Source organism: Papilio polytes, unplaced genomic scaffold (assembly GCF_000836215.1).
Source record: "Papilio polytes unplaced genomic scaffold, Ppol_1.0 DF823692.1, whole genome shotgun sequence".
Classification (NCBI taxonomy): Eukaryota; Metazoa; Arthropoda; class Insecta; order Lepidoptera; family Papilionidae; genus Papilio; species Papilio polytes.
In genome coordinates, this window is record NW_013525512.1 from 1,314 (window position 1) to 19,689 (window position 18,376).

Sequence of the window (18,376 nt, forward strand, 5' to 3'; positions counted from 1 at the left end):
GAAACTCATGTAAACTGGTTATATTTGCTCTAATAACGAGCCAACAATGGGAAATCCAATTATTGCGTTTCATTCAAGTGAATATTTTAACGAAGAGTTTCGAGTACGGTATCGGATGTGAGCGTGGAAGGTTATTTTATATTAAAAAGACTACTACGTTTTGTTCTCTCTCCGCGTGGATTTCCACTGCACATTTGTAACAAAAGAATATCGTCATCCCTTTCATATTCATTGAAAAAATGGAGATAACAATAAGTATTTGTCGGGATGTTGGTAGTGGATAATTGAAAAAAAGTTTTGTTGTTATTTTTTGAAAACGTGTGTTTTTAAATAACAAAGAACTGTATTCATTGACCAAAAAATCACAAAAAAATAAAATTAACATGTTAACGAAATAAAAAAAATTAATTATTGACCAAAAGGAGATGGCTCAGCTGATGCGGCCTCCAGCTTGTCATTGAAGGCCGCGCTGGCTGGCTTACCAACGTAGATTTTTTTTTACAAGTTATTAGTTATTGATTTGTTAATCAAATAAAGTCTAAGTTACGCAACAATTAATTTACTTACTAATGATAATTATAATTTAGTAATAACTCCCATTTGTTAGGAGTAGCTTCATTAAACTTAATTAACAAAAAAACTTCGAAAATAGCAGTGTTTTTTTTTACAGAAACTTGTAAATGTAGTTTAGATCACAGATAATACAATATTAGACATAACTGGCTAGACTCCTTTCCATTACAAGCCAGTTAGTTCGTTATATTATAAAAAAGAGAAAAATTCGTAACAGTTTCCAATATCCCGTTACACTGAAACAACAAATATTGAAACAGGTTGGTTTTGTGGCAATAAAGCTCTCAGAAAAAAGCAATTTCATCGCCTACACGACAACAGTGATGCAAAAGTCATTCTTTTTTTAAACTCTCTTTATACATTTTTTATGAGGCAAAAATTGTCAAAATCATCACAATTTTTAAAAAGCATTTGCCCGCGACTTCGTCAGAGTGTAATTTAAAAAAAAAAACAAATTGATTATTGAGCTTATGTGTCATTCCAGACTATCCTCTACATCTATACCAAATTTCATAGAAATCCGTTCAGCCGTTTAGGCTACAAACTCTAACAAACATCCACCCGTCCATCTAAACTTTCGCATTCATGATATAATATTAGTATGAAGTACGAATGATGATTAATTAGACTGATCACAATCTGATTAAATTCAAAATCTATCGGTGACATAATAGTCAGTAAGGGAAATGACCACTACCTTCTATCAGGCATGCAGTCCGCTTTCTACAAGGATAGTGTCGTTGACATTATCGTGTCTGCGGGTATCCGAAAGGCGTTTGCTATTAAATAGCAGTTTTAAGATAAGAGCCACTTCCATTTAATCTTATGACCTACATAGAGTATTATTTGAGGTCAGTTTTACGCATCAAATACGCCTATATCTAGTTACATATGTTATTAAAAAAAATCTGACCCTTTTTCTTTTCTCTTCATAACTTCCTTCGACTTAATTCCATTTTCATTAGTCACTTCTACTCTAATTAGTTACTTTTCTCCACAACTATTCAATATTTTTTATGACATATCTACTCAGACTCACTCTACAAGACTTTCAAATAAAAATGTAACTTTCGAGTTACCATACCTTGAAAGGCAATTTCCCAAAGGTGCAGGCATATAAATCACTATACCGTTTATTGGCAAGCAAATTTTCCACGCAGCAAAAACCCGCAAACTTCACAACTACAGTTTTAAAACTGGCAACTCGTGACCCAATTCAGAACTCTCATATTACGTGACTGGAACCGTACGCTAAGGAACGATTTGGTTGATGCTTGTAACACAGTCCAAAGCTAAGCAAATGCGAAACGGAAATTTTTCTTAGGATAAAATGACTTTTCTAAGGGTGACGTCTATAGACATCCGCATATGAGTTAACGGCCTTAAAATAGTGTTAAGTGACAGTTGTCCTTCAGTGCCTACTCTATGGTCAAAATATAAATCTGTGAATAATCGAGGACTGACTCGAAGTACCTCAGTTGTGTTTCGTGGTTGTGTGCTAACGGCAAACTTCATTCAAATTACTTGAACCATTTTTCTTGAATTTGAGACCGTTGTGACCTAATTATATTTGAAGACTAACAATGCTTTTGCGGTGGACGAAAATAATAGTCATTGTTGTAAGAAAATGAGCCCTCAATTCTTTTCATGGGAGTTTTTAAGAATAGAGAGTTAAGAATGACTTGAAAGATTCACTTAGGGTTTTGATTTTCAAAATATGACCCGTTTTGTGAACATTTACATGATTCGGAAACTGGATATTATTACGAGGGTAATTCATTTCTGTAATAAATTGTAATAAGAACATAATAAATAACCATCAGAGAGGAAAAACCTTGGAAAATTAGATAAATGAATGAACTTTATCACATTCAATTAGGTGACAGGTTATATTGCACAGAGATATTGCGGCTGTCAGGAATATCATCTAATATTATTATGATAGAAAACATAACTAAGATGTTATCTTGTCTATACTATTATAATAAAGCGTAAACACACACTTCTTTGTTGCCTAAGATGTCAGCAATTACAGCATATTTTTGAATAATTCTTTTTTTAATAAAAAACCCTACACTTACGTCACGCTTTAGGCTTTACATTTTCACGCCATTAAACTTAAGGGGAAATGATTTTAGATGAAAACCCTAATGTGGGAAAGAGACCATAAGCTGCCAACCTCAAGGAAACAAGATTACCAAGGTTTGTTATGTCATGTCAGTTTGACATTTGCTATTGATAATTTGACAAATGTAAACAATAAAACAAAGTTTTTATAATTTCATGCATGTGAAGCCGCACGGTAACAGCTAGTTAATATAATAAAAGCGAAAATTTAGATCGATAAATGTTAGAGTTTGTAGCCTAAACTGCTAGACGGATATCGATGAAATTTGGTATAGACGTAGAGGATAGTCTGGGAGAACACGTAGCGATACTATGATTTTTGGAGGTCTTAAAGACGGGTTTTACACAAGAGTTTCAAACACCAGGTTACTTAATGTTTTGTATTATGCTTGTGTTATATGTTATTATTTTTGTCTATGGGCTTTGTTTGACGAATACGTTATATCAGATCTAGTAGACGATGCTTTATTGTCTGTGGACCAATTTGTTTATCAATATTTGTTCGCGATGAAATGTTATTTCAAATATTTATTGTTAAAATCCTTTGCTGAACACAATCATTGAAATACAAATAGTTTCGTTACGAATTTCTACATACACAAATACTAATCAATTATTATTTGCAACTAACATTGACTACATCTTGTTCGAGACTGCTGTAGACTTTGTGTAGTACAATATGATGGGATTTGCATGCAAATAGGAATGCAAATTCTAAAGATGTCCCGTCAAAGCTACACGTGTCTTGTCCGTTCATATGCGAAGCTCACTTGATACAATTTCATCGTTTACATGCATGTGACATTTATATAAACTAGTGGCATAGAAAATATCAATCAACGATGTCAATATTACCAATTATATATATGAAAGATTGAATGGATGTTTGTTAGAGTTCACCCTGAACGGCTGAACGGATCTCAATTAAATATAGAATAGACGTAGAGAGTTCTGGAAGAACGAATTGGCTGATGTTTTTTGTTTTTTAATCATGCAAACGTAGTCGCAGACGACCGCTAGTTTATGATAAAATTTTACTTCGATGTCGCAGTGATCCAAAGTGAGCCCACTTCGTCTGTTCTATATCTTCTTTTGCCAGTTGACCGCTTGTAGCTCCTATATGTCCAAGTTTTTTGGCCTTATTTTTGACTGACTTCCCAAAAGAAGGAGGTACTCAATTCGTCTGTGTATGTATTTTTTAATTTAAAGCTTGTGGATTAAAGAGAATTGAGTAATATTTTTTATCTGATGTTAAGTGATGTTTTTAAATGAATCATGAACATACATCCATTAATTTCGTTTTACAAAATACTTTACTAAAAGTTTGTTATATATTTTTACTGATAGAGAAAAGATGAATTAAATAACTTAATTTAGCCGCCCACTTACGGTACGTTTTTACGTTGGTATTTATAACATTTTTTTAAGAATTGAAGCGATTTGAATTAATAAAATCAATTTGTATGTTATAAAATAATTCCATTGGTTACTGAGGGAAACTGTGTGATGTTCGAGTAGTTGTAATATATTCAATAGTAAAATAACTCAAACTAACATATGGTTACCCATATTTTCGTTCAACAATAAAATTTACACGTTAAACAAGAAAACAAAACAAAAAACAAAGGAACCTCGATCAAATTTGTCAAATTTTCGTTGTTTCTCAATATGTAATTCATACAATTTCACGATACAACATATTGGAAACAATGTCACAACAAGAATAGAATACCTCACAGATAAAGGTTTACGTAATCAAAATGCAAATTCCCATGACATATTTCGTGATGGTAAATTAGAAAAGTTTGATTGAAGGTAAGCTTTAGGAATTCATTAGCGGCATGTAGATAAAGTTTACACTGAAACGTGCCGTGAAGCGATTTCAAAACTTTACTGCAATAACACGGAACACATGTGCTAGGGTTGTAGTTAATTGAACATTAATTATTCAATAAAATAATTGTTGTGATTCGCTAATTTGCAATTTATTTAATTAAATTCCTAAGCTTGATAAAAAAAATACTTCGTAAAAATACTTGATTTTCTCCGCATCCGCGGACATGGACATACTTATTATTGCGAGGCTAAATTTATTGGATTTTGGAGATTCCAGCCAACAGCAAATGATTGAAAAAATATTTATATCGATATCGATAAAGTTCATATGGGATTACATCCCTATCGGGCGTTAAAAACACTGACAATTCTTCTTTGCAAATTTTCGAGCTAGGTCCTCGAATTGGCAATTATTATAACTAACTGATAAAAACAGAATTATTATCATTACAATTACAGTTTAAATTTATTTCTTCTTATGTATTTTATAGGATCCTTGATCTATTTATTATTCGGATACAGCGCAATAAAATAGAGTAATACTATAAGCTCCTGCATTGTTGAAAAGTTGTTTAAACAGAAGATTCAGTACTGAATTTCACGGCACATTAAACTAAACACCGATGTACGAAGAATGGACGTGATATATTATGCAACTCACGACTTGTAAGGTAATATTACTGTAACCTTAGATTGTAAAATTACTTTCTTTTTAACAGGAAATATGTGCATTTCCCTCTATATTATCTAATTATCCAACATCCAATGAATGATAAAATTTAAAATGATTATTTCATAGTTGCAGCGATTTCAAAAACAAGTTCAACTTTTAATAAAGTAAAAAAAATCAACATTCACATAGTTATACTTTTTTCCAATTTATGACAGTATCTAAAAACTTAGCGCTTTACCTTAAACCCATGTCTTCATAATTAAATGGTAGGAATATGCCACATCCAATTTTCTGTACTGATTCACTCTTTCTAACATCCTAAAGGTTTTGTAGCGATTTGCCTTTGTATTCAATAGCATTAAAAAGACGTCGCAAATACGCAAGAGAGACATTTGGAAAACAAGATGTTAAGGTGGATGGAAAAGTATTACGTAAAATGCGATTTGCGTATTTTAGTCAAGATAAATATATAAGAAAAGTAAAATTACTTTGTTTATAAAATACAAACTAAAAAAGTTAACTGCTGATTACATTCTTAACAAGAAAATTTAAAAGCTAAAACCGTTGTTGTTGGTTTATGCCTGAAGTAATACTTACAGATAGATAGATAACTTAAAATAACTATGTCAAGTATTATAGCTTTAAAAAAAAATTAGCTTAACTCATTTGAAACGTTTATCTTCTCAAGAAGGTCAAATTCCAGACAACAGTCTAAATGGACTGTTATTAAAATGTAAAAACACGATGAGAAAAATGTATAGAATACACAAAACTGACATGACATCGTGTATGCACTCGTTTCGGAATGCTGGACGGCTTTTGTAATGAAGAAAAATTATAAACACCTTGTACAAGTTCAATTATTGCATCGTTGGATCGTTTAATTTCGCAGACGCATTGCTAAGTTCCGTTCAATGAATGGAACGAACGAAACCGGTCGTCGGTCAGTTAATCTCATTCATTTGCGGTTAAGCGGTTATACAAAGGAATTCATATCATCTCGGTTAACATTAACGGTATTATCAACATTTAAAATAGCAAAACAAAAGTGTTCTGAGAATTATTAGTTAGTTGATGAAACTTGTGCGTTACTTATTACCCAGAACAATTAGGCAACAACTAGTGTACAAGTGAAATACTCTTTGTTGAAACAGTCTTTGTTCTGTGAGACAATTTTGTTTTTCTTATTAGCTGGTACTCGACCTTTTCAAAGATCTACAATCGGGGAATCTGGCGGTGTTAGACATACAAAGTTACAATGCTTTTTTTTTATAACATAAGGTGACATACAAGCAAACGTTTACCTGAAATCGCCATAATAGCTAAGCGATCGCTGCCCATAGACATCCGCAATTGGAGATGCGTTACCTACCCTTATACGACGAAGGAGGAGACGCACATAAAGAGGATATTTCCCCTTCTTATGCATCTCCTCCACTGTCAAATCCACTTCCCCTTCCCAACCTCTCCTTATAAGAAAAGGGTGGTATAGAGAAAGGCACTCCGGCACCGCACTCATCAGACAAAACACGGAATTGCTTCCATTTCACGTCTGTCTTCAGTGTGGTCGTGGTATTACACCGGGCGTACCGGCCCTGCAGTGCTAAGATGTTAAAGCGGGCACTACCACTGTTAAACGTTTTGTACACATTGAGTGGAACAACCAATAAATCGCAGCTTATAAATGTGTCAGAACGAAAAACAATGTTGGTCAACCAATGGTCAATTGATTTTTATTATTATCCAATCGCAAATCACAGCTACCTAATTAGTTATTTATATGAGGCGAAGTTTGTCTCATTGCAAGGAGGAAATAAATTTTACTAAAAGTTTCTTCGACTGTACTTTATATTGACTCAAATAGCCCTTTGTAAACTGAACCAAGTTCCGATACGTGCTTTTATAACAAAACAATAGATCCTCTTAAGTACGTACTAATTGGATTCCTTAAGCTCCTTTAAGAAGTACACGATTAATTTCTAAAATTATAAATAGTTATTCACCGTTACAAGTTGTTTTGAAATAGAAATTGGCTGTTGCTATGTCATCATCATCATCATCATATACTTGCCTTTATCCCTTATGGAGTCGGCACAGTATGTGCTTCTCTTCTATACATTTCTATCAGCCGTCATATCTGAATCCACTCCCTTCTTAAGCATATCGTCTTTCGCACAATCCATCTATACTTTCTTCGGTCTGGCTGTTGCTTTATGACGGATCCTAATGATTTTTATCGGACTTGATTTCCATTTTAGAAAACAAGACAATTAATAATGAATTCGCTGAAATAGTGAAGAGATAGCCATAGATATCCGCAATAGAAGATATACAGAACAAAGTTAAGTAACAGTTAAAATAGGTTTTAGTGGTTTAATAAATTTTAATGAATGTTATATCATACGTCACTTTCTGATTTCTCGCCAAATTAACTTCTAATTTAATATCAATATATCATAATTTTAACACGAAACTTGAAGTTTCCAGACGTTAAAAGTCATTTCTGTATTCCACGAATCATCAATCAACATGCACGGATCTATAAATCCTTTAGCCCGAGCTTACTTCACAAACAAGCTATCACGCCAAATCTGCGAACGGCGAAGTCGATATAAATCTTATTTTCATTCGCAATGTTCGACACTTGGTGGATTTATTGCGTGCTAAACACGGGCTCACCTAATAAATTATTCCGAAAAACAATGTTTGGATTTAAATTTAAACGACATGGGTTTTACATTTTAATTGCATAGGTATTGTTAAATTATACTAAACTTTTGTAAAACAAATCTCGTGCTTGTAAAATGCATATTAGGTCAAAATAAAAACGTGATATTTCCGTGTATTGAATAATACAAGACCGTGACGTATCATCCAGCATCCATAATATTACGTAATTATTCCAATTTAACACGTTCCCTACCTTTATCTGTATTTTCCATTGTTGCGATACGAGGCTTTTTAAACCTTTTTCCAACCAGATGTGGCTCCACGAGGCTTATTAAACCCCAGGGTAGGAGATTAAAATCCGTTTTTTGGTGCCAAATAGACAAATGTAGGGTTTTTCGATTATTATTTACTTTAAATGGCTGTTGCCCGCGCCTTCGTCCACGCAATATAACTATAAAAAGTAGCCTATAATATGCCCGTCTATGTCAGCTACCCTTCAGCGAAAGACCGGTCGAAATCGGCCCAGCCGTTTTGGAGGTTTCCCGGAACAAACGCGGCTTGTGTACAGACAGACAGACAAAGAAAATAAATGGTTTTCGTTATCAGCAACGCACATCATGTTCCCGAAATCTGAAAATTTTCTTTTGATATAACAAATAGAAACTTCAATTTTATTATATGTACAGATGTGTTGATTTCTACCTTTTTTAATTCATTTTTCCTTTTTTTACTGAGTTGTAGTAACTATATCTTATGTCTATTAATATCTCCAATCCCAGCGAGATCTTGCTACAAGACGTTATTACTAAACCAATTAGAGCGGCGTCGTCAGGCCATGTTTCTTTTAACTCTGCAATAAGAAACTGACCTTTGACATCGTTAAGCTTTAGCGTCTTTTCAATTTTCTAAATGTATTAAATAAAATAGTGTCATGAAGAGAAAAATATTTAAAGATTGTTAATTTTATAATTTAAGTGACTGTTGCTCGCGACTTCGTCCATGTGTAATTAAATATAGTCTATATCTCCACGATAACGCAGTTTTTTAATGGTATAGGAGTTTATAAATTAATACAGAAAAAAGAAGTGACTATCGTTTTCTATTGTTAGTTTCTCTTAGTTACCTAAAACAAGTACAAAATATTATTATCTTTAATCTCTTATGTATAAAAATAGATGAGAATATTATATAAGTAACTATAACTTGTCGCTCGCGATTCTTGTTGGAATTAAAAAGAACAACAACAAAAGTTACTATGTGTTTCAGACTATCTTATACATCTACGACAATCCGTTCAACCGTTTAGGCCACAAACAAACATCCTTCCAATGTACATGAACAATAACACCACCAACTCTTCAGTTTCGAGTTCGTCTCCGCGGACGCACAGCCTCCCCCCGCACTCCCACGCCCCCCGCCCTGTCGAATCGCGCGTTGCGGGCTATGGCACGCAACGACCGTCGCGTCGCGATAGCGAATAAAGCCGGCAACCACACACCCAGAAGAAGGACCCCCGAAAGGTTTGAAACAGGTCGGTGCCTACACCAAAAATTCCCACGTGAGTTTTAGCCGTGTTATAAATTATATAAAACATCCTTCCATTTAAACTTTCGCATTATAAAGTAAGATACCGATAGTAGAGATACACATAAACACATGAAATAAAAATAATATTTATTCGTGCCTACTGGGTCGTGACGTAACAAATTATACAATGAGCAGTGTGCGTACAGCGAATGATGAGATCTCATTTACTGCTTTGTACTGACTGACGATGGACATTATTTTGATTGATGTGCATTACATGATATTTGTTCATGAATACAATTATTTATGAATGAGTGAAGACGAAGCAAATGACTGTTTATCACACTTCTTTATCCTAATGGTTTGTATGGACGTCCCTTTGTACTTTGTAGAGAATTGTTCTTAAATGAGATGGAGTTCACACCTTTACGTCACCACAACCGTTGTGCGATTGTCGATTGTTTCGCAACCAAATGAACTGTTTAGTTGCACAACAAAAAATTGGGTATTTTTATATTTGTGACTTAATTGCTACTGTTTGCCTAGAAGAGGCATTTACAGATACACCGGACTTGAGGTGGCCGAGCGCTGAAGGCGCTTACCCTAAACCTCGTTTATGAGTAACTAAGCTCAAGGGCTCCCTCAGGAGCCGAGGCTCGGGCTGTTACTTCATTATTATTTCTGGATTGGGAAAAATATAAAAATCCAGTAGTGTGCGCACCTCTTTATAAGGTGTGTGATTGTGTAGTATCAGATGTTTGCAGGTTCTTGCTGTTTAATTAATCTGTTTTAATTTCATTAGCGTATGAGTGTCGTAGTGGTATAACTTGGAACTGTCACAAAAAGTTCTGATGAATAAGTTTGGCGTCGCGCCAAATGTTCGGGATCAAATGATTGACAAAAACTATGCCTGATGTTGCTTATTGATTAATTTTTTGTTAAGATTTTAGATTGGATTTAATGTAATTAATTAATACATACTACGAGTATTTATAAAAATAAAGAATAGAAATACTGTTCTTTAGGCCTGCTTTTACGCTTTTGTTCTTAATCAATTTTAATTAAGTTCCCTTCAAAACAAAGGAGTGTCGGTGTATTTTCTTCTTCTTAATCTTATTATTATTGTAAATGCTAAAGTTGACATGGATGTTTGTGAGAGTTTGTACCCTAAACTGCTGAACGGATCTCGATGAAAATTAGCTTAGACGTAATTTACTTTTCTTTTGATTCAACGCGGACTAGCTAGTATTAACGTAAAACATACAATAAGTCGTTAGTGCTTCTGTTTAACACTAAAATAATTCATAAAGTATAGCCTTAAATTATCCTTTTGCATAGCATTATACCCGTGTTGTATGTTGTTTAGTTAATTTCCCTCGGGCGTATATCTTTGAGGTCCGGTGTTCGCATGCATCTAGAGGTAATTACAGTTTGGTTAATCGGATTGCAATACCCTGGTAAGTGCTACAGTAAATGTCGTATAACTTGGTTAGGAACTTTAGCACTTTAGTTGATTAACGATTAATTGCAGTATTAACTACGTGTTATATTTATAACGAGTTGTCGCCCGCAACCTTCCATCCGTTGCGCCATTTTGACAGCGCAGAATAAAAAAAGAAGCTTATAATAGACTACCCATGTCAGCTACAAATCAGTGAAAGTCCCGTCGAATTCGGGTAGCCGAACAATGAAAACTGTAATGTCTTACATAGCTTAAAATACTCAAGTTCAAACAGAACATAAAAGAAATTTCAGAAAGGAAATACAAAATTATAACCAAATGAATTCTCTCACTATTGGAACTAGAATATTGTAATGCAATATTGCCAGCTTCTGAAAGGCTGCGGAAAGGCTTCTGAAATATAAATCATCCCAACTCCGTGTGGAAATGTATAAATCTCCCACGAGTCTAGAGAGCGTCAACTTACTTTGCAAACAAGTTTTCACGCCAAATAGTTCTGCACTATGGCATAAGTAAACATAAATCTAGAGTTCGGCAGTCGACATTTGATCGATTTACTGCTTTCTAAATATAATAGCAATATTATTATCAAATCTAACAGAGTTAATATCGTTAAAAAATCAATAATTGTAACTGATTAAATTCTTCTATGACAATCTGGAATCATCGTGTCTTTATCCTACTTCCGAACGGACACCCGGCTTTGACCTCCGGGTCCTATCTTCCGTCATCTCAGTACCAGTAGTTATAATACTCTAAAGTATTATTGTAAATAAATTTAGACATCAAATTTTGGACCCTTGAGTAGAAGAATTTCGTAAATTCCTTTCTTAGCAATCACCTACGTAGTAACAGAAATTTATGTTACAAATTTCAACTCTGTAGGAATAATATATTAATCTCTGGGTAGATTTTTAAAGAGGGACATATTAGTCAATCAGTCAGTAAATTTACTCTTGTTTTTAGATTAAATGATACTTCTGTCTTAAAAAGCAGTCGTCAGGGAATACATTGCCTTCTTCTCTGTCCGGCAATTAGCTTTAAATGTAATCAGAAAATTGAATATTTTTTTAAATCTTTCAACAAATTTTTAATCAAAGCATTTCACAGTCTGTCTTTAAGAAAGTCAGTCCAATTTAATTAACACCTGACCCTAGTGAAAGCTGAGGTCCTAGCATTTTTGATCTAAGCGCTAAGTTTGTAATCTTAGGTTTTAAAAATGCAATTAAATACTTGAATTATTTCTCTAAGAAATAAAACTAAAGTACAAATTTATTTTTAGATCAATTATTATCATTTTTATTTCTTGAAAATGTAAACCGAATTTAATATAAATTATTTATTAATCAGTCGTAAATGTAATTTCCATACAAAACAAAATTATTAAAATCTAGTTATTTGATCCAAAACTCATTTATTTTTATGTTAAACAAAAATGAAATTAAATTCTATGTGTTTTTTCAGACTATCTTCTACATCTATGCCAAATTTTATCGAGATACGTTCAGTAGTTTAAGCTACAAACTCTAACAAACATCCATCCATCTGAGCTTTCGCATTCTACATATTAGTATTGTATACTTACTGATAAGTGCCGTTACGAAGGAATTCTTCTCCTTCAGGTCCTTTTTGTTCTTCTGCTGCTATACATGATTTTACCAAAACATTTTCTGCGCGTCATAATGTTGCTCTTCTGTTGTTTTAGAAAAAATGTCTTGTAATTGCAATTACTTGTAAAATAACTTATTTTTGATTCTCGATTGTAGTTATCCGGCTCGATTTGACCAAAATGTATATCGTAAAAGATTTAAGAAAAAACTATTTTTAACGGAGACATCGGTATTGGTAAAATATGTACAGAAAAAAACATAGAAAATACGATGACATCGACAATGTGTTCTTATTTCAAATAATTTAAATTCTTTCTTTTTTCTAATGGCTTGAGACCTAAAAACATGTAAAAACTCCTTGAACAAGTATAATTTACTATTAATTTCGTTCTTGCTTCAGAAATATAAAAGTCGGTTATTAATAAGCTTTTAACTTAAATCTAGCTTGCTTCTGATAAAGCTGTTCCACTAATCTTAACTTAATTGAACATGAAAACGCTCTCTCGATACGAGCAGCGTTAAAGCAATTAAATCATAACAATAAATTATTAAAAACTACAAATAAGATTAAAAATAACTGCAGCTTTAAACTGAAGTTGTAAATAAAATAACTGGACTTTTATATATCTCAATGAAAAAAAAAGGTTCATTGATTTTCCCTTTGGGCTGGGGACTGGTGTCCAAACTAGGGTGGTGCCCTATGTAATGGATTACCAGGCCCCCGCCCCACAGACCACAATAAAACTTACAATAACAAAAAAAAATAAACAGGTATGGAAATATTTAGATATAACGAGCTGTTGCCCGCGACTTCGTCCGCGTGGTATTAGAAAACATACGAACTATATATGTAAACTACAAAAAGCTACGTATCCCTCGGGAACCGGACATTTCTCTAGGATGAAGCTTATCTCATGTGTAGTCCAGACTTTGTTTTATATCTGTGCCAAATTTCAATAAGATATGTTGAACCGTTGCAGAATGATCGAGTGAACATTAAAAAACTAAATTAATGAATCCCACGGGAACCGTAACTATTCTCGGAATAAAAAGTACCCTATGTGTCCTTCCAGACTATGCTCTAAACCTGTGTCAAATTTCATGGAGATCTGTTCAGCCGTTTAGGCTACAAACGCTAACAAACATCCATCCATCCATCCATCTAAACTTTCGCATTTATAATATTGGTAAGATAAATAGGAAATTAAACTATATGTGAGGTGTTGGTGGGTAATGTGTAATGTGTAATGTATAATGAGTAGGGTACACAGTAGGTAGTGTGTTTACACTGAAGAAAAACATATATGTATGTGTTTTTGCAGTGTAAACACACATTTGTAAGTATACCGCGGGGTTAAACCAAATTAATGTAGACCATGAACTAAGATGATAATGAGTTCTCATTACTTGCTAAATGTGAGAAGAACACGCTTTGTTTAGTTATTATTTCGAGTACAGATAAAGCATAAAGCGTAAATGTAGTACAGTCAGCTGAAAAAACATGTATATATTTAAACAACTAATATATGCATAGTTTCAAAAATTTTTACGCAAACTGTCGATAGCATGTAATCATGGTCGGAAATTTACAAACAGACAGGCATGTTTTAGAAACCAAAAGCGTTTACAAACTTCTAAAGTTTGATAAATGAGTACAAATTTGTGCAGCTAACTGTACATTTAAATGTGTTACATTTGTAGTAATATCATGAAAAGAAAAATGTAATTCTTGTTTGTATTGAAATATCTCAGAACTAATGGGCCCATTTTGAAAATTCTTTCACTATTAAAAAGCTAAGTTATCACCCAGTAACGAAGGCTACACTTTTTATTTCATGCGGACGAAGTCGCGAACAACAGCTAGTAAGAAAATTCCTTTCAAAATTATTTACTGTAGAACATTTTCACCTAAGCGTAATGTTGCTTTTGATATACTCAGAGATTATGTCAGAACACCCAAATGTGATAAGGGTAAATGTTAAAGGATTCTGCTAACTTTTACGTACAAAGTAACTTGTAACATGTTACATGAAATCCTTTCCACTTAAATCATACACTACATAATGATGTTTAACAAAATTGTCTAAACTTGGAACGAAGAGACTACTTTATGGAATTAAAAATAAAACAAAAGCCTGTAGTCTATGTGATATTCCAGACTATACTCTACGTCTATGTCAAATTTCATCGAGATTCGTTCAGCCGTTTCCGCAGTAAACTCTTACAAGCCATCCATCTAAACTTTCGCATTTATAACATTAGCAAAACTATGGGTCTGTCCCACCAAGTCTGTAATTATATTGTAAATTGTCTGACAATAATCCAAATGAAAAATAAGTAATGGAAATATGGGATTATGTTATCTTATCTGACAGTGACGTCATTTTTAAGCTATCTGAGCCTCTATCAGACAGTGGTGGGAAAGATCCTAACATCGTTAATAAGCCAATTTACAATTTACGATATTAAACCCTATGACACTCTGAAGAAAAAGCACCGATTGACACCTCAATCATCAAAATTGGCTCAATATTCTAGGTTACAAGCTAGAATGGAATTTATATACACACCAAGTAGATCAGAAGGTTAAAGAAAAAAAAAATTGTATTTTACTTTGTCTGGTAAATCTTCAAAGGTTTCTTAACACGAAAAAAAGACAAATGTTCTTGCAGCGTCGTCTCCCTAATTGCTTCACTAATAACGGTCTGGCGAACAAAATATTGCCAAGATTAAAACAATAAACAACAAACTACTTAGAAAATGTCGCTGCCACGAAATAGAGAGAATTTAAGAAAAATTTCTTGTAACATAAAAACCAATAACAGATACCAGATTCGAACACTTTCATATCGACAAAAATAAAATAAAACAGGCCTCAGATAACTCCTTAATAAAAGAGTTAAAATTGAATTAGTAAGAACTAATATGATAAATGTGAACGTTTAGATGGATAGATGTTTGTTAGAGTTTGTAGCTTAAACGATTAAATTTGGCATAAATGCAGAGGATACTATGGAAAACACATAGGATATTTTTTTGTTAATGCCACGAGGGCAGTAGCGGGCGAAAGCTAGTGTAAAAAAATATTAAGCCCGGAACCTAAACAGGTTAGAAAGAATATTAAACTAGATACAAAAACAAAATCTTACATTCCAATGTAGAATGAAGTGCAAACAGCCAAATACAAACTAAAAGCTAATGTATCATTCTTCCACACAATTTCTATTACTTAAAAGCATCTTTGTCGTAACAAACACCGAGTTCTATTGTTTTGAAACAGAGAACAAGTCAAACAAACTTATAATGGATTAAATTTCAACAAGACTTCCTTTCTTTGGGAAGATAAAGTGCAATCGGATTTAATCAACAAATAGAATGTTATCGGAAAATGTTTACTCAAAAACATAATAATCTTTTACTAACATAATGTGAAAATTAAATGGATGTTTGTTAGATTTTAACTAAACAGCTGAAAGGATCTCGATTAAATTTGGCACGGATGAAGAGCAAGGTTGAAATAACACATAGGGTAATTTTGTTTTTATTTTTTACTTCCGCGCGAGCAGAGTTCTCGTCGAAAGCTAGCAAAGCCATAAACATAATGCACTTTTGAAAAGTTTAAAAAGATATTACACTAATATAAAACCTATATTAGCGAATATTATTACAAATTTTTTGTTTAAATTGTTAACTCATTTGTTTTAATCTTTTATCTACGTAAAAATAAAAGAGTGACTAAAAAGTTAATTCGACATTTAAATAATTCGCTTTGTAATCGTCATGCACAATCTGGCATACAAAATGTTAATGTAATTTGGAGTTTAAATGTAGCGTTACCATTTAAATCTGTAACATATTTAAATGTCGTTTCAGTAATTCGCTAGCTCTATGTGAACATAGAGTTGATAATGACGTATAGATTTACCAAGCATGAAATGATTGCAAGTGACCAAATGAAACCGCAGTTCATCTTTGTGCAATCACTAGAGATTGCGGAGGCGAGATTATTGTATGGAACCGCATCGAACTATTAACATCAAGGGAATTTGGCACATATTCGATATAAGAGTAATGGATTGAACGATCCAATCACGCTAAATAATGTTATTTATGTGGCCATTTTATGTAATAATATTCATTTATTACGATATTGGATTGTGTTGCCATATTTTTTTTTTGTTTTGCAAAATAACAAAATTTACTTTAGTATGTTCTTTTAATAGTTTACATTATATTTCTTCTTTTGTATTTTATTTTATGGTTTAAGTATTTTGCAATATTATAAATGCGAAAGTTTAGATGGATGGATGGATGTTTGTTAGAGTTTGTGGCCTAAAGCGCCAAACGGATTTTGATAAAATTTGGTACAGATGTAGAGGATAGTCTGGAAGAACATAGGCTACTCACTTTTTTTTAAAGCTCTGCGGGCGGAGTTGCGGGCGGAAGCTAGTTGTATATGGATATCTATGTGATTTTAACAATTTATATTTCAGGGGACAGAGAGCCCCTGAAATATAAATTAGGATTTTAAAAATGTTCTACTGTATTTTTTTATTCTCGACTAAACTAATATCGACAGAGAATGTAACCAGATGGCCGCAGTTGGAATAAAATATATGCTTTTTGACGATGCGGTGTCTGGCTTATGCGCTTCGGTTTAGAATATCTGGTAGCTGTTTTATTACATTTTTTGTTCAAAAACCTTTAAAATCACTTACTGTTGGAGCAAAATAAATGGAGCAGAACTAGCTAGTACATATAATAACACAGCCGAATAGTAAAATCATATCTGTACTAAAGTTATAAAGAGAAAAGATTTGTATTTTTGTTTGTATTGAAATAACTCAAAAACTACTGGATCGATTTGTAAAATTATTTTACAATTAGAAAGGTAATTTATCCGTGAGTAATATAGTCTATTTTTTTTAGGCAGACAAAGTCGGGGGCAACAGCTAGTTAATTATAAGAGCATCTTAAGTTATAAGTCCACGCTTAAACTTCAATGTTCGTAAAGATTATGATATCTGTCAGATTGTTAGCGAAGCGGAAACCCTTTACCAAAATAATATTTATCTATGAAAAACATAACAGTAAATTTTAATATCCTCTTAAAACCATTTCTATTTGTTAATACTATAAAAATAAGTTAAAAACTGTCTCTCCTAAAAAACAGTGAACTAAGTGAAAAATTACGACTACATTGTTGCAAGAGACACTAACAAATTGTTATCGCAGCGCCAATAACGACGCTATTATTGGATATTGTATTAGAAAATAACCTCCTTTATACAGTTTCAGGATAAAAAACCAACACGACTGTACACTGAGGGAATCTGTTTCGTATATCGTATATGCTAGAGTTTGATAGTTTTGTAAAAATTGAGACGAGAATGTGGGATAATAATTAATAGGATGCTTGTTGCAATAAACAAGGATTATGTCTATTAGTGTAACACCGCGGATTTTCTGGATTGTACATTTAGCTCCAAGCTAGAGTACGGACACACCTGAAACAAAAATTAATTAAGAATAATTAAGATTAAAAAAAATATAACATAAAAAGCATAAATAAAGAAGTGAAAATGTGTAATTAATCAATAATTAAATGCAACTTAAATGTGCCTATCATTTCTTCAAAGGTCGGCGACGCATCTGTAGTTCCTTTGGTGTTGCGGATGTCCATGGGCGTCGCTGACCACCTCGGTGTTCTCGACGCTCGTTTGCCCCCATTTATTATATAAAAAAAGTAAAAAACAAATACGAAAAAAAAAACAAGTGACTATCGATTTCATATCAATTTGCATTTAATTAAAAAAAAACAAAACCGACTTCCAAACAAAATACACGAAAAACAAAACAAAATGCACTAAAAACAAAACAAAATACACCAAAAACAAA

General features: G+C 32.9%; 1 long non-coding RNA gene across 1 annotated transcript in view; it reads left to right on the forward strand.

The window, feature by feature from the left end:
- Window positions 1-3,029: 3,029 nt before the first annotated feature.
- The window catches only part of LOC106103982, a 19,087-nt gene continuing 3,740 nt past the window's right edge, over window positions 3,030-18,376 (forward strand). Inside the window, exons 1-2 of the long non-coding RNA XR_001225648.1 lie at window positions 3,030-3,065; window positions 5,028-5,207. This is a non-coding gene — a long non-coding RNA (uncharacterized LOC106103982). The remainder of the gene's footprint in view (window positions 3,066-5,027; window positions 5,208-18,376) is intronic.